General features: G+C 38.5%; 1 protein-coding gene across 1 annotated transcript in view; it reads left to right on the forward strand.

Annotated features, from left to right (window-relative positions):
• Positions 1-16,081, forward strand: part of LOC101735966 (uncharacterized) — an 88,492-nt gene that overhangs the window by 384 nt on the left and 72,027 nt on the right. The window contains exon 2 of the mRNA XM_012691401.4: positions 82-757. The gene's annotated coding sequence lies outside the window, so the exon portion shown is untranslated. The remainder of the gene's footprint in view (positions 1-81; positions 758-16,081) is intronic.

Genomic DNA, 16,081 nt, shown 5'->3' on the forward strand with positions numbered 1-16,081 from the left:
CACGCGGAGAGCTTACAATGCCCTACGCGTTCAATATAATAATGCGTTTAGGATGATGTTGTCACTGCCGCGCTTTTGTAGTGCATCCACAATGTTTGCGACATCTCACACCGATGACTTCTTTGCAATAATGCGGAAGAGAAGTGCATCGTTATTGCGTCGAGTTCGTGACAGTGGCAACAGTCTTTTGAAAATCATATCGAGCAAGATCGAGGGACTGCTGATCAATAGCCTTTGCAGTAGGCACTTGGAAGGAGAAAAAATAAAATAAAAAATGTAATGGTATAAAATGTATATATATAATGATAGTTATGTGTTAGATTTTTTAAGTCACTAACATAGATATAAGTAATTACTACTAACAAAATGTTATGGTTTTAAAAAAAACTGAAATAAAGTATTAATAATAATAATAATAATAATTATAACATGGTCAGAAAATGTTCTCGAGCAAGTTGACGTAAGCAGATCCTGCAGTGCCGCCAAAATAGGTGATATGACAAATTGAGGAGTCGTTTTCCTTGTCCAGCGTCACGGAGCTGACGGAGCTCACGGAGACGCACGCGGCTCATGCGGCTCTCACTCGGCGCCAGTCGCCCTCGAGCCGCCGCGAGGTTGCTACCTATCGTTCTCGCGCACAGACCTGTGCAGTATCCACCTGTGCAGTGCTACAAACATTATGTGCTGTGTATTATGTGTATTTGTGTATAATTTTTATGTGTATTTTGTGTAGTTTACGTAGTACGGATGTTTTTCGGTGAGTTGTGTTTTTTTAAAGGTTTTATTTGCTATTATATTTTTATTGCGACTTTTTTCTTCGTTATTATTTAGGTATATTTTATGATAATTGTAACTAAAAACAACTTTTCGAACGAAATAAAAATATGATTACCACAACTGGAAATCTTGTAAAGTTTTAAGGGAACACCGAACTATACGTTGCCTCTTAAGCCCCATGAAAGAAATATCTTCAAAATATGCAGTTTGAGCAGAGTGTCCGGCGATAGACCGCAATTTGACTTTACCACTGGCATGAGTGATGTCCATGAGCGACACTGACTACTTACCGTCAGTTGACCCGGGCGTATAATAATAAAACGCACCTTTGTTAGGCTGCAGACACAGGTAGGACGATACATCATTGTATCAGGGTCACAGAAACACCTGTCACCACATATTATCTACTCTATAAATTCTGCGGGTCTCATTTAATAACACGACATTGTTTATTCAACAAGGAAGTTGTTAGCGTGGACACGATAAATAAATAATTATTAAGAAAATGCCCACTCCAGGATCGAAATGTGGCACAACACACTGGGCCTCTTGGATCTAAAACTAGGGATACAAAAATTAAGTAAAATTAGTTAAATTAGTAGACTTAAAAACATTACGGCTCGAACTGGATCCGTGTACGGACGGAGCGGACATTTGAATGGCGGTTACAAATAAAATTTCTAATCCATTTCTCTAGAGTACGTCTGACAATGGCGAAATCTTATCGGCACAAACGGATTCAGAGCTAAAGTCCTGATCACAATCGGGAAACATTACGTGGCCCGCCAAACCGCGTCATTTGTTTTGTACTATGTGCCTTCCTGGATGCTTGGTAGACAAAATGAAACTATTAATATTTAACAAAACTAATAACGTTCAAATTGACACGGTTTTATATTTATTGCTTCACGTACATAGATAAAATAACGAATGTATTTTAAAATATAACTACTATTATAACATTAGTCGTGTATATCGACACGTCTTTACTTTTATGAAACCCTGGTACTTTTTGATTTAATGTTAATATCAATTACTTTTATAATAATTATTAACTTAATTTGAGGTGTTGTTTCTGTTTCAAACCATCTGTTATTGCAGTTGAGTTAGACTTATATCATTTCTTGAATATTTTTTTTCTATCCACATGTGTATGTGGCTCTGAAGCTATAGCTCGTCTTGAAAATGCTTAAAACCTAGTCTATTCATGTAGTAACAGTTATTAGATACCCTAATAGTATAACATTCCCTTATCCATTTAAAAGATCAATATTATTATCTCCATCTTGGAACGCGCTTTCAAATTCCTCACCCTTTTTCTGGAGGTTGATAAAGTATACCGGACTTTAGATTTTTAAAAAGATTAATTTGTATTTTTGTATTATGAATGCTCTAAGCGAAAAATAATTCAAATCAAATCAAATCAAATCAAATCAATTAAATGTAATCTCTCGTTACATACCGCTGTATCCACTTGATTTTTTTGTAATAACTCAAACCTCGACCTTTACCAAATAAATTAGTATCTAATCAATGTACAACGTGATGTAACATTTGTAATATTCATGAAGTAACGATAGAAATACACTCCAAAGAATTTTCATATAGTTATGGAAAGAATAAACTGTATAGTTATTATGCTATAATGTAAGTACGTCTTACACATCATATTACCCTGGTACTTTTAATACAAAACAGGTTTTAAATAAAACTGTTAATTCACTGCGAATTCTTCTGCTCGTAATTTGATTTGTGATTTATTAAAATTTAAAGTATACTTCGCGATGTAGCATTTTATTAGCTCATAATATTTTATTTTTCTTGGAACCATTAATCTAAGTTTATGTTTTCTTGGTAATTTGATGTGATTTGATATTTTTATATTGTAACAAACATCCTTAAGATAGATACTATTATTACTGAAATAAATAAACGATATGTTATTCCTCAAATGGGTGAACGTGCTCACGAGCCACATAGTGTTAAGCGGTCCTCGCGGCCTATAGATATCACAGAGTAAATGCAGCCTTACACCCAGCTCACTCTAACCGGCGCCATCTAGGCGGGCTCCGGATAGCCTGCCGACCGAGAGGGCTGGTGGTCGTGGCGCCGACGACCGCCAGTTCGGCGTCCCGAGGGGGAGGGTGATGGGAGAGATGTGCTCCGCACTAAACACTTCACTTTCCCCCCTTTGCATTTTCATGAGTTCTGTCTCATGTGAGGTTTGGACGTTGGTTGTTGAGCGACAGGAGGTTTTAGTCGGTTCGACTCCGACATGCTCCGCCCGCCGTCCCCAGTGGAGGGCGGAAGTCCGGCGATTTCCTCCTGACCAAAAAAAAAAAAAAAGCCTTACACCCAGAAACAAAGTCGAATTCTCAATTACACTGCATAACAGTGGTCCTACCCTTCAAACCGGAAAGATTCAATCCTATGCTTTTTTTATTGCTTAGATGGGTGGACGAGCTCACAGTCCACCTGGTGTTAAGTGGTTACTGGAGCCCATAGACATCTACGACGTAAATGCGCCACCCGCCTTGAGATATAAGTTCTACGGTCTCAGTATAGTTACAACGGCTGCCCCACCCTTCAAACCGAAACGCATTACTGCTTCACGGCAGTAATAGGGGGTGGTGGTTCCTATCAGCGCGGACTCACAAGAGGTCCTACCACAAGTAAAATGCGGTTGAAATTAGCACTTAAGTACGATAAATTTACCACCAGTGAATGCCGGCTGACGATCGCAATAAGTTATTAAAATACTCAATATTTTGTCCTTGCTGGTATGTGAGTCGGAGAGAAAATCTTACGACTACAGACCATCAACTGTGAGACACACGTCAGTGTACCTTCAACTCAATATTACTAACTGGAGAATCTGCCATACAGATAGCAGCCGTGTAACTACAAAATGGTTAATTTATATACATATTACCAAATAAAGGAATATTGCATAGAATGATAAATATATCTTTTTCTAAAACGCCCGTACTTCTCTACATTCCTAAAATGATTATTGTCAAATACTTTGATGGGAAAAAGCCACGGTAATTCAGTACGAACACTCTTTTTAAATTACCGTTCAAAATCCTTTATAGGTATTAGTCGTCACACAAGTCTTCTGTTATTATGAAAAATATCAAGTATTTTTAAAACACTGAAGTTATATAATGAAGAGTAGCCATCGACCACACAAGCTGTTAAACCAGTGCTGTTCAGTGTTCTAAAGGTCTAGAATTATTATCCATTAAAATTCAGTAAATTAGCAAAGTGACAACCTTACATAATAGACTATCTCTCTCGCATATACTTATATTCTCCTTTTTCATACCGAAAAAATTGCGATCCTGACTTATCCTGAGCTTATTTACTTTGAACACAGATCTGGTACTCACACTAAAACACTTTCTTCACTCATTTCTTTATCATCCTAAGAATGTTAATATTTTAACATTTTTTTTGCTACTTATTCGCTGGTAGATGATCACAGAGAATTTGCTAACACTAGCCCTAGCAAAAGCAGTGTTTCGTGGAATCTACCATCAGATCGGAATCGCGACCCATTGAGATGATCTGACGAGAAATTCAGTAGGCTGTGTCTATGGGTAGCTAGCATACATTGAATAACATTTCAACTCCAAACATGAACGAACTCCCCTCCACGATGTTTTCCGAGCGCTATGACATGTCCTTCTTCAAACGAGGCTTGCGAAGAGTACTTTATGGTAGGCAGCGGCTTGGCTCTGCCCCTGGCATTGCTGATGTCCATGAGCGACGGTGACCACATACCATCAGGTGGGCCGAGCATACGGATGCTCGTCTGCCTACAATGGCAAAAAAAACACTACCTACTTTGTGATCACGGACAAATCACAGAACAATAAGAACAACAAAAATGCAATATTTATTTTGAATTTTCTGCACAACCTCTTAAAAGATAATAAGAGAGGAATGAATAATAGCGATAAGGTTAGCATTAAATAAAGCACGGTAAGTGTTATTTCTGATGATTGGGCGATGACGTCACTAGGAGCCGTCGTCGCTTCCACAGCTTCCAGCCCACGTTACGCCCGCGCCGCGCTCCGTCGCCCGGCCCCGTCGGTACTGACAGCGGGATGCGGAAGCGATCGTCTTATGACCGTGTAGCGATTTAACTGCAACGCCTGTATTTATTTAAGAACCCTAAAAAATCAACTGAATATTTTATCGGGTAACGATACTCAAGAGTTGATTATATTTATAAATAATAAAATTCAAAACGTAACATTTTATTTAATACAGTGAGAACGAATAATTCTTAAGATACAGCTGCGTTTCGGTTTGAAGGGCGGGGCAGACGTTGTACTGTAAAAACTGAGACATAAGAACTCGTATCTCAAGGCAGGTGGTGGTATTTACATTGTAGATGTCTATGGGCTCCGGTAACCACGTAACATGAGGAGGGCCGTGAGCTCATCCACCCACTTATGCAATAAAAAACACGTGTGGCAATCCGGGACTGCCGCGGTAAAGCTATTGCATAACATTTTTTATCAACTTAGGCAATTATAATTAGACAATAATAATTTAATATTATAACAATAATAAAATAAGACCACGCTATATTTATAACCATTAACAAAAGTAAAACATTAACTGTCCCCTTCACACTCATAAACTAGACCGCGCGAGAGAGAGATGGGCAGACTTTTCATGATGCTGATGTAGTGCGACGTCACGCCGCGCGCTTATTCACAAACACTACACAAGTGTGAATGTGTTGAACGCGAGCTACATGATAGGCGGAGCGGGGGTGTTAGGTTTAATTTTCGTTACGGAATTTCTTGATTCGGTTGCCATGTTCAAAGTCCGCGATAAAAGTGCAATAGCTTAAAAATTAAAAAGTATTAGGGATTCTATTTAGCACTGCCTTCTATTTAGCGCTATCTAATTATATTCTATTTGGTTAGTCGCACATTTGTAGCCTCAGAAAACGAAGTTGTACCTGCATAAGCTCACGGGTACTCTTAACTTTGAAAGTGCAAAAGACTCGCAAATAGTCAACATCTATTAATTGCGCATTACAAAAAAATTAAAAACACTTATTAATAAAAAAAAAAACATTAATATATATTATTTTAAGGACGCATAATTTATTAAAATACGTCTCATTTAAGCACAAACTATTTGTTCATAATAGTTTTATAATAATCACTTCTCACAACAGTGGTCAAAAGAAACGAATCTCTTACATTGTGACTTCGACTGTACTCCGATAAAAACTTGTATTGTACTAATTAACAGTCGAGCGAGTGTTGGTGGATTTTTTACTCTCAGATTACTTAAAATAGCCATTGAAATGTATCATGGTAGTGGCATCGCTTTTTGTGATTATGTCGAGACATGGTCTGTGAATTGAGTGACAAATCTATTTGCATTGTTGAGCTCAGATGCGGAAGCTTGAGGCGCTCGCTGTGTTCAGTTGAGACTGGACAAGAGTTAACAATGGCACTGACCATGTCATACTCACATTGAGGTCGGTTTACCAGATCAGTTTCATGCCTCGCCTGTTTCATCCAATCAACAAAGTCGACCTTTCGTCTTAGTATCTTCAAAGATATATCAAATAGTCTAAACGTCTTTAATTCGATCGCATTTCTCAAAACCGAACTCGGTAATGTAACATAAAGTGAATAACACAATGTCTTACATACAAAATAATGTTAGAGCAAATATGATCTTTATGTTCGGAGTCATGCAACTAATATTCATTTGCACGCCTTCAAACATGCGATGATTATGACCAGAGCTGACCACACAAGTCTATGTTGCGACAGATATAGATAGTTTCGACAAACGACCTTCGAATTAAGCAGGTGATCTTGTCTCACCGACACGCGACTTGTTTGTGCTAAAGACAGGCTTGGGAATACAAATAATCTGCTAATCGGAAATTGCAGGTACCACCTATAAACAAGTGAACCAGTTCACCTGTCTGCTTATTACGTAAATCAGTGAATAGTTTTATGGCCTTACAAAGTGTCATAGTTAACTTCACGCATTTAAAAATCTTATTGTGGCTAGCTAACTGCGTAGTAATAATCACTACATAGTATAAAACAAAGTCGCTTCTGTCCCTATATCTGTCCCTCCCTATGTATGCTTAAATCTTTAAAACTACGCAACGGATTTTGATGCGGTTTTTTTAATAGATAGATTGATTGAAGAGGAAGGTTTATATGTATAATACATCCATTAAATAGTGGAGAAATCAATAATAAATTACAGTTTCCGAAGCGAAGCGAGGGCGGGTCGCTAGTATATTATAACAACAGTGTGGAAATATAACAAGAAAAGATTAGTCAATTTTCTGCAGAAACAACTCCAGTTCTTGATGTAAGTTCTAATGTATGATATAAATGATCTAATTTATGCTGTAGATTCTAATAGTACTTCACGTACAGAACTGACCAACATGTGAAGTCTGCTCAATTTATTGAATGTTACATAATGGCTACTGTTATCTGGATTTAACTCCCTTCCTCTATTTCTCGAGCGCTGACCTGCCATTCTTTCGGAGGAACATAAAGAGGCTCCTTCTTGGAGAATTGCAATACCGAGTGCAATGCAAGCTCCACGTTTAAAAGTTAAAATTAAAAGCATGTGTTAGGGAAGTGAGAAAAGCTTTAGATAGAGATATTAGGTTCCCATAACTTTTAAGCAAACGGATGCTTCCTAATTCCTAGTACATATTTTGTAAATTTACTTATTATGTTATCAGTAAAAGCAAATATTAAAATACATTTTAAAAAATATCGAAATTAGGTAGGCGTTTTGAGAATACCGAAAATATTCGCATAAATAAGAGCGGGTGCTCAACATCTCGCTATCTCTCTTACACTTCAGCACTTTTCTGACGGTGACGTCATAAATCGCATTCTGTATCATAGACTACGTACAGCATAATGATTACATAAAATCAAACAAATGTGATTACACCTAAGTATATCGATATTACAGTAAAATGGTTCTGATAAGATTTGTAGGTACATATATTTCAATGATATTTGTTATTTCCCTTCACTTCCGAAGACAGCCCTGACTTTTAGGGTTACTGTACCTTTGACGTGCCTATTGGCTTAACGAACAGGTTGAGAACAATTCTTGCTAATAGAGCTTTCAGATCGTGTGCTCTATTAATGATAAATACATAATAATGGTCATTTATTATGAACATTACAAAACATTGAAGGACATTCATGTATTTATTTATATTTAATATATCTTAGACGGCTGGTAGCTGAATGAGCTCACGGCCCTCCTAGTGTTAAGTGGTCGTCAAAGTTCATAGATATAATAGTGTGATGGCCGCCACTCCGTTAAATTTTTGAACTCTATGTCTCGATTGAATAGTAATTACGTTAATTATATTTTTTGCGGGTTTGTTTTTTATTCTTCAACGTTCGTGTCGTCCTTTCTGTCGTACCGCTAGATACGAATACAAAGGACATCATCCTTTAAATCCTCTAGACTACGACGGCTTCGTATCGGGAGTATTTGCTCTAATTATGGTATAGAGTTTCCGTTAGTTCTTAGTGCCTTCTGAAATAGGCCTCATCTGACTGTAGGTCTGGTAGGTCCTGTAGGTCTCTGTCGGCAGCAAACCTAGTTCCATGTGTGTGTGTGTGTGTGTGTATGTGTGATCCATTGTGAGCCTAAAAACGTTTATTAGACAGTTCATTTATATTGCGACTACGTACTCAAGAAGCCCATTAAGTAAGTATACAAAGCACAGTCAATTTGAGAACACAAACAGAAGACCGATATATTTTATTTAAATAGCGTAATTATAATTTGTTTACAAGCTAAGATTTGTTTACTGATTAATATTCTTATGACATAATTTTTCATAATTCATGAATATTCGATATTTTTAATAATTTAAGGGAATATCGGTACAACTCTAACTGATATGCTAATAGGTATTAACAGTTGATTTCTAATATGACATAAGTAAGCGAAAATAATGTTTTAATTTAAATTATTTTGTAATAAATCGTGAAGTGGAAAGTTGTTATTCGGTTTAGAATCTATTGAGATTATTAACTGATTTCAAAAAAAAAAATAAGTTGTATTATGTATAGACTATGTATATATGCTTGAATATTTAGTGTTTAATTTTGTTTTGATTATAACGGTTACAAATATGTTTTTCTATTTTCTATATATTCCATCTACAGCAAATGGAGTTCCTGTGAAATATACTTTTTTTTTCAGTGCCACATTGTGACACTAAATTATATTTTATGAATTATATCTATACTAATATTATAAAGAGGAAAGATTTGTTTGTTTGTTTGTTTCGAATAGGCTCCGAAACTACTGGACCGATTTGGAAAATTCTTTTTCCATTAGAAGCCGACATTGTCCCTGATGAACATAGGCTACTTTTTTAAAAATGTTATTTTTTTTTATTTTTTTATGTTTCATGTCTGTTTTAATGTTTCCGAAGCGAAGCGAGGGCGGGTAGCTAGTAGTAAATAATTCATTTAAATCTTATAATAACACTCATAAAGATCTTAAAAGATAGGCATCTTCCTAACGACAATAATTGATTTCGTAGAGTTACCAGGAACGCATACTCTTGTGCGAGTACTCTTACAAGAGCATTGTGCATAGTGTCGACCTTGTTCGATATACTGGTTTATGATCTAAACGTGATGTACACATTACATTGAATGTTCACACGTTATCATTGCACAAGGATCGCTTTCTTTTCTTGTCGCTGATTGAGACAAGCTAACGGCCCCTTTGATCGTAAATTGTGTTATTTTTACAATTTTGTATAGAACCTTAAATAACGGCTTTCATCACTAATCATAATTATTAATAGTTTTACTCTTATTACTACTAAAATTAAGGTACTATTGTACTTTTCTTTAAATCGGTAAGTCATCAGTCGACGTCGCCCTAAGCACGTCATTACGGATCCTCCCGATCCATTAACGGTGCTTTTAGGTACCACAAGCACCAGTCACCGTCCTCGTCGAACCCGTCGCTTGCAACGAAGGGCTCGACGAGTGAATTAACCCATAGACACAGCCCACTGAGTTTCGCGCCGGATTTTCTCAGTGGGTCGCGTTTCCGATCCGGTGGTAGATTCTGCAAAGCACTGCTCTTGCTAGGACCAGTGTTAGCAACACTCCCGGTTTGAGCCCCGTGAGCTCACCTACACGTTAAGGAGAAGCTGAAATAGCCTCTCAAGGCTATCAGCATAGGTAGTGAAAAAAAAAGGTAAGTCATAATAACATTAGACCAATACGCCACCAGTTATCTTTAGTTTATTGACAGAGTTGAAAGAATTTGGGCCATCATCAGTCAGAAGGGTTGAATAGTTGTAGAGTGGATTCAAACTTATGTCTGGACAGTTGGACTATGAGCTCGATTGCTTTTTAGCTAATAAGAAAGTATCTCGTCCGATTTGTGTTGCAATCGAATTCAAATTACTCAGAGAAGACGTAAATACCAATTTGCAGCGTAATGTCTTGTAAACTGCGCACAAAGGCGCCTCGTGACGTCACTGCACTCGCTCTCGCCTGTTTGAGGTCACCTTGGCTTATGCAAATGCCACAGCACTGTCCATATTGTATCATACTTACCAGTCTATTGCATTCGCTCCCGCCGGAGAGCGACCGTTGTGACAAGCTACCCTGCCCTCAGAAAATTAAATAGAAGCACACGTCTACTTGATATGTTTTGTATATTCTTTACAGGATATCCCGAGTCGCAAACGCGGTTAAGTTTAATGACTAGTTCAAATATCAGAAATTATATACGAAATATAAACGTGAGATTAAACTGTGGGCTTTAATTCGGTTTTTAATGCTTTTGTAGACAAGAGTCCGTGATCCCGGGCTGCTCCATCCCACGTGGTTACTGTGGCTCATTAACGTGTTGGGCGCAATATTATAACTACCGCTGGAGAATCTTTTCAATTCTCGCATCAAGAAGGACATTTTAGAATATGAACGTGGGAGTTGGATTAATGTTCCAGGTCGTAGGGTTGAACTCCGTTATCGAAGGCCAAGGGTGCGTCGGTATAACAGAGATGATGTGATCAACTCTAATAACTTCTAATAACAATGAAACACACCGCACAAACCATAATTCCGTGAACGGCCACACGACGGAGGAACAAGATTGTGTAATAAAGTGAGGCATGCAATTCTGTAAATGAACACTTATGATGGGGTTTACCGAGCACTGATTTGTGTTGATACTCTCATCGTGCTTGGCTTGTATGTATCTATTCGTGAATAAGTGGTGTTTTTATAATTATCGCCTATTTTTCCCTAATAGTTGGATTATCACGAAACTATATAGACATATTTTTGGGTAATATTCAAGACAATACAATAACATGTTACCACGAGATGTTCTAATGATGAACCTGTGTAACAGAACTCTTCGATGGCTACTCGTAAATTCACCGAGTGTAGAGTTCTTTAGATTCGTCGTAAGAGTACTTACTATTCACTTAATTGAGTCGAAAATGAAGATGTCTCTTCTAAACATTAAAATAAAATACATCGTTTCATAAAAAAAATACCATGTAACAAACAATATGTCGTCTTTCAAACAAACAAAAAATTAACAAAAACAATCTGTCAAAAGACTATATAAAACAAAATAGGCAAATGGAATCTTTTGTTCGTGTCTATGGTAATGACACGAGTCACGAATGACATATGTCAACGACAAAAGCATTTAATTGTTTGACACGTGAAGTTGTTTAAAGAAGCTAGTATACGATGGAACCAGAGAAAGCAGTCTTGCGTTTCACTTCTTAACTAGCTGACAGATAAATGTTGTCCCATCCTTTATAATAAATTTCATTATTTATATTTTTGAGCATTTCCAGGAAACTTTTTATCTAAAACCTTATAACGGAAATTATGAAAACTGTTCTCGATATCGATAACCTTCGATAATTTCGATTAACAATATTACTCCATTACATTACATCTACATTGTAAACAGTATAGATTTTGTGACATAGGTACGCAATTAAGGCTATCAAGTGAGCACGTTGCGTTTGTCAACTGCCTTCGCGTTACATCGCACAGGAGTGGCCCCTGGACTAAGTAAGGACAAATTCTTTTGCTACAATTAGTAAAAAAAAAAAGACTGTCAGTGTGACTGAATATAATATAATATAAATATAATATAAATATTTACTAACAATCACGCCACGTTAACTGGTCCCGTGATAAGTTCGTAAAGAACTTGGGTTACAGGTACCAGATAACGGAAATAAATGTAAGATTTTTATTATACACATACATATATTTAATATACATCCATAACCCTGGAAAAGACATTTATATTTATCATACAAATATCTTCCCTTGGCGGGATTCGAACCCGCGACCCCCTTGTGTAGTGACGATGTCACTTACCACTACACCAGACGGTCGTTAAATGAATGAAATGAATGAATAAACGAATGAATGAAATTCCTTGAATATGTGCTCTGACCAATTGTTCGAGATGATACCGGTATCTCGTTTTTACCATCGCACCGCCCGCCACCGGAGTAGAGTTCATCCATACTACCTGGAGCCACTGCGGTCATCCACAGTGCGTTTCCAGAGGTATTTTTGTCACGTACCATCCGGCTATGGATTGAGCTCCCCTCCACGGTGTTTCCCGAGCGCTATGACATGTCCTTCTTCAAACGAGGCTTGTGGAGAGTATTAAGCGGTAGGCAGCGGCTTGGCTCTGCCCCTGGCATTGCTGAAGTCCATGGGCGACGCTAACCACTCACTAACCAACCACTATGCTCGTCTGCCTACAAGAGCAATAAAAAACAAAAAGCTTGAATATGTAAGTATCTCGTAAATCTCATGATCGAGATTCAGGATGCTGGATTTCGTTTCTTTAAATGATAGCTAACGGTACACGAATGGTTCCTTTTCCTTTACCTCACTAAGTGCTACCGTGAGTTAAAAACAAACGCGCGTAATAAAATCCCGTCTGAAGACACATCGACTTTATATTCATCACGCCCCATTGTTCCCATCGCGGCCAGACTAACTACGATGACAAATACCATGCGTATGCATACATTAACGAGTGTTGAATGAAATATATGCAATAGCAATGCGTGGACAAAAGAAGCATTTAATAAAGTTTATTAGCAGACGTGTGGCCTAGTTGATGTTAAATGATGACTGAAGTTTATAAATGATTCTGTTAGCTAATAAAATCATCAGTTCGTAGTCATTTTACCGTTCTCCGTTAAAAACGGAGGCCTATGAGACAAAGGGTGTGACGTGGTGTGGCCCTGTGCTAATAATACAAACCGGCAACTCAACTCTCCTCTCACTGGACCCACAGCCACGGTTTTGTCGCAATTTTCCCTCCAAGTTTCATTCATAATTAATCATCCTCTGCCTTCCGCGTTTAGACCTGGACATTGTGTTACGTATTTTATAATTTTGGACACTTCGCACATTGTACAATGACCTTATTTAAATTTGGAGTGCTAAATGGGAATAGTTCCCCTGCGCTTATCAACTACCTAAGTGCCTATTAACGCTCTAAAAAGTTGGTATCTGAGAAATCTTAGTAATCTAGAATAGGCTTGGCTCCATTATCCATGAACTTGATGACACCGAGAGGCGAGTACCTACGAAACTCAATCAAAGAACACTCGAATATTAGAAGCTAGAATTTTAGGATCTTGTCATGGTTTGATTCGTTTCTTGGCAAGGCAGTTCCATCGAGCGCCTCCTGGTGCTATGGACCCTTCCAAGGAGGGCACTAGAACTTGCGTGACTCATCTATGCAATCAGCAATTCATGTGAAATCGACATTAGGCTACCCGCTGTATTCGTGTTCAAGCCTCTTCACTCTGTGGGACGATAAGAGGTCACCAAGCGCGCTGTAGTAGTTGATCTTGAAGTTATTCGCGTTACTGTCGTAGGTGATTATAGGATCATGTAATGGATACGATGCGAGGCACGTGCGATGCTTGCCACCGCTGACGACCTTGCGCGGAACTGCGAGACAACGTGATGCGGTCCAGTTACATCCTTCGGTAACTGAGACTTTTGATCGCTACATTGGCGTAGTCGCCATAGTCGTACCATATTGAATACTCTGCTCTGGGGTTCGAATTCGAGTTCAAGGGGGAATCACCATTTTGTAAGCAATTTAAGTAAATAAATTCAATCTGCTAATGAGGGTCATTACGAGTGCCCGCAGGGACAAAAAAATTTTTTTATTGCCGTGTAGGCAGACGAACGCACGGCCCACCTGATGGTGAGTGGTCACCGTCGTTCATGGACATCAGCAATGCCAGGGGCAGAACCAAGCCGCGTGATGACGTAGCTCCTCAAGTGCACTGTTACAACGAGAGCCATCAATCAAAATGGCAGCTATTATGCTTGTGGCAGAAATAGACTGGATTGCTGAACTAGGTAGGAACTAGAGCATCCATATCTCCCATTTACGATGACGACCACTTAAAGTCGCGTATGCAGTGAGCTCGAGCTTGTTTGTTAATCAACGTTCATTAAAATCAGTTGCAAACTTGTTTTGCACGTAGTGTGCGCAGGTTGTGTGGTGACGTCACACCTCACCTTGCCTCGCCCACATGATCAGCTTGTGACAATATGGAATGTAGTCGTGTATTGTTATTTAATTTATTTTTATTGAGAGAACTTTGAGGCGTGAGGTTGAACTCTCAATTGTATTGTCCACGACCCCAATCTCCAAACCCAAACGGCTGACTGCACACGGTACTCTGATACCCACGGGAAGGGGTGGGGTGAAATTCACTTTTAACGGTTTCATTAGGACACCTCTGCTCACACCAGAACTGCTCGTCATTTCAGATACAACCAGATAAGCTGTGAGCTTCGTCATACACGCGTCATACATTTTCTGCAAACGTCGCACTACAAAATAAAATCAAACCCGCAAAATTATAATTTGCGTAATTACTGGTGGTAGGACCTCTTATGATTCCGCGCGGGTAGGTACCATACCGTGAAGCAGTAATGCGTTTCGGCTTAAAGGGCGGGGCAGCTGTTGTAACTATACTGAGAACTTAGAACTTATATAACTATAACACTACTAATTTCGATACCTGCTACTAATTCCTTAGAGAGAGAGAGACAGCGAGAACAGTCCTGAACCCGGATAATAAGGCACTAAAACTCAGACTAAATGTTTACTCGAATACTGACAACATTAAATAGTTTTATTAGTTTAAAAAAACTAGTTTCGTCCATGAAACACAACTTGTTTCTATATTAAGACATTCACGATATAAATTTCAATTGAATTCAAAGTATTTTTTTTAACAGATGAATTTAGAAAAAAAAAACAAAATTGTCTAACAAGAGCATGCGTTAATACAGCAGTGCAGATGAATTCTCACATCGATTCTGAAGTTATACAAGCAAGTTGCAGTACTGTAGGATAGAGCTTGTTTTTTTTTTTTTTTTATTGCTTAGATGTGTAGACGAGCTCACAGACCACCTGATGTTAAGTGGTTACTGGAGCCCATAGACATATATAACGTAAATGCGCCACCCACCTTGAGATATAAGTTCTAAGGTCTCAGTATAGTTACAACGGCTGCCCCACCCTTCAAACCGAAACGCATTACTGTTTCACGGCAGAAATAGGCAAAGCGATGGTACCTACCCGTCCGGACTCACAAGAGGTCCTACCACCAGTAATTGATTTCAGATATATCATCAGAATCGTTTTGAAAAGTCTACGCATGCCCTTTGAGTAAAATACGGTCGTGGCGATGGGTCCTGTGGCCCCTGAGAGCGGTGCAGAGTGTGGCGCCATGACCTTGTTACTTGGTGTCGTAATTATTAATTAGTTGTCACGAAGTGTCGTGTTTGTCTATTGACCTGTTGTCATGTTTGCTAGTGTCAAGGCTAGTACGAGTATTATATCAGCGTCCTATTTGTTGTTAAATAATATTTAAATGTGTTTAATTGTACTGTGAACACTCTTCTCTGAAAGCTCACACTGAGCCAAATCAGAAAGTAAAATTCAGGTTTGTTTTCACGTTAGATCAGCAGATGAGCTCACTATCCACTTGAACATCCACTTTGAGACATTACTGGTGTAGGTTTTTTTTTATTGCCCTTGTAGGCAGACGAGCTTACGGCCCACCTGATGGTGAGTGGTTACCGTCGCCCATGGACTTCAGCAATGCCAGGGGCAGAGCCAAGCCGCTGCCTACCGCTAGAAGGTAGGAAGAAGTAGGTTTCTATCGTTAACGTCCGTGAGCGACGAT

This window comes from Bombyx mori, chromosome 20 (genome assembly GCF_030269925.1).
Source record: "Bombyx mori chromosome 20, ASM3026992v2".
NCBI lineage: Eukaryota > Metazoa > Arthropoda > Insecta > Lepidoptera > Bombycidae > Bombyx > Bombyx mori.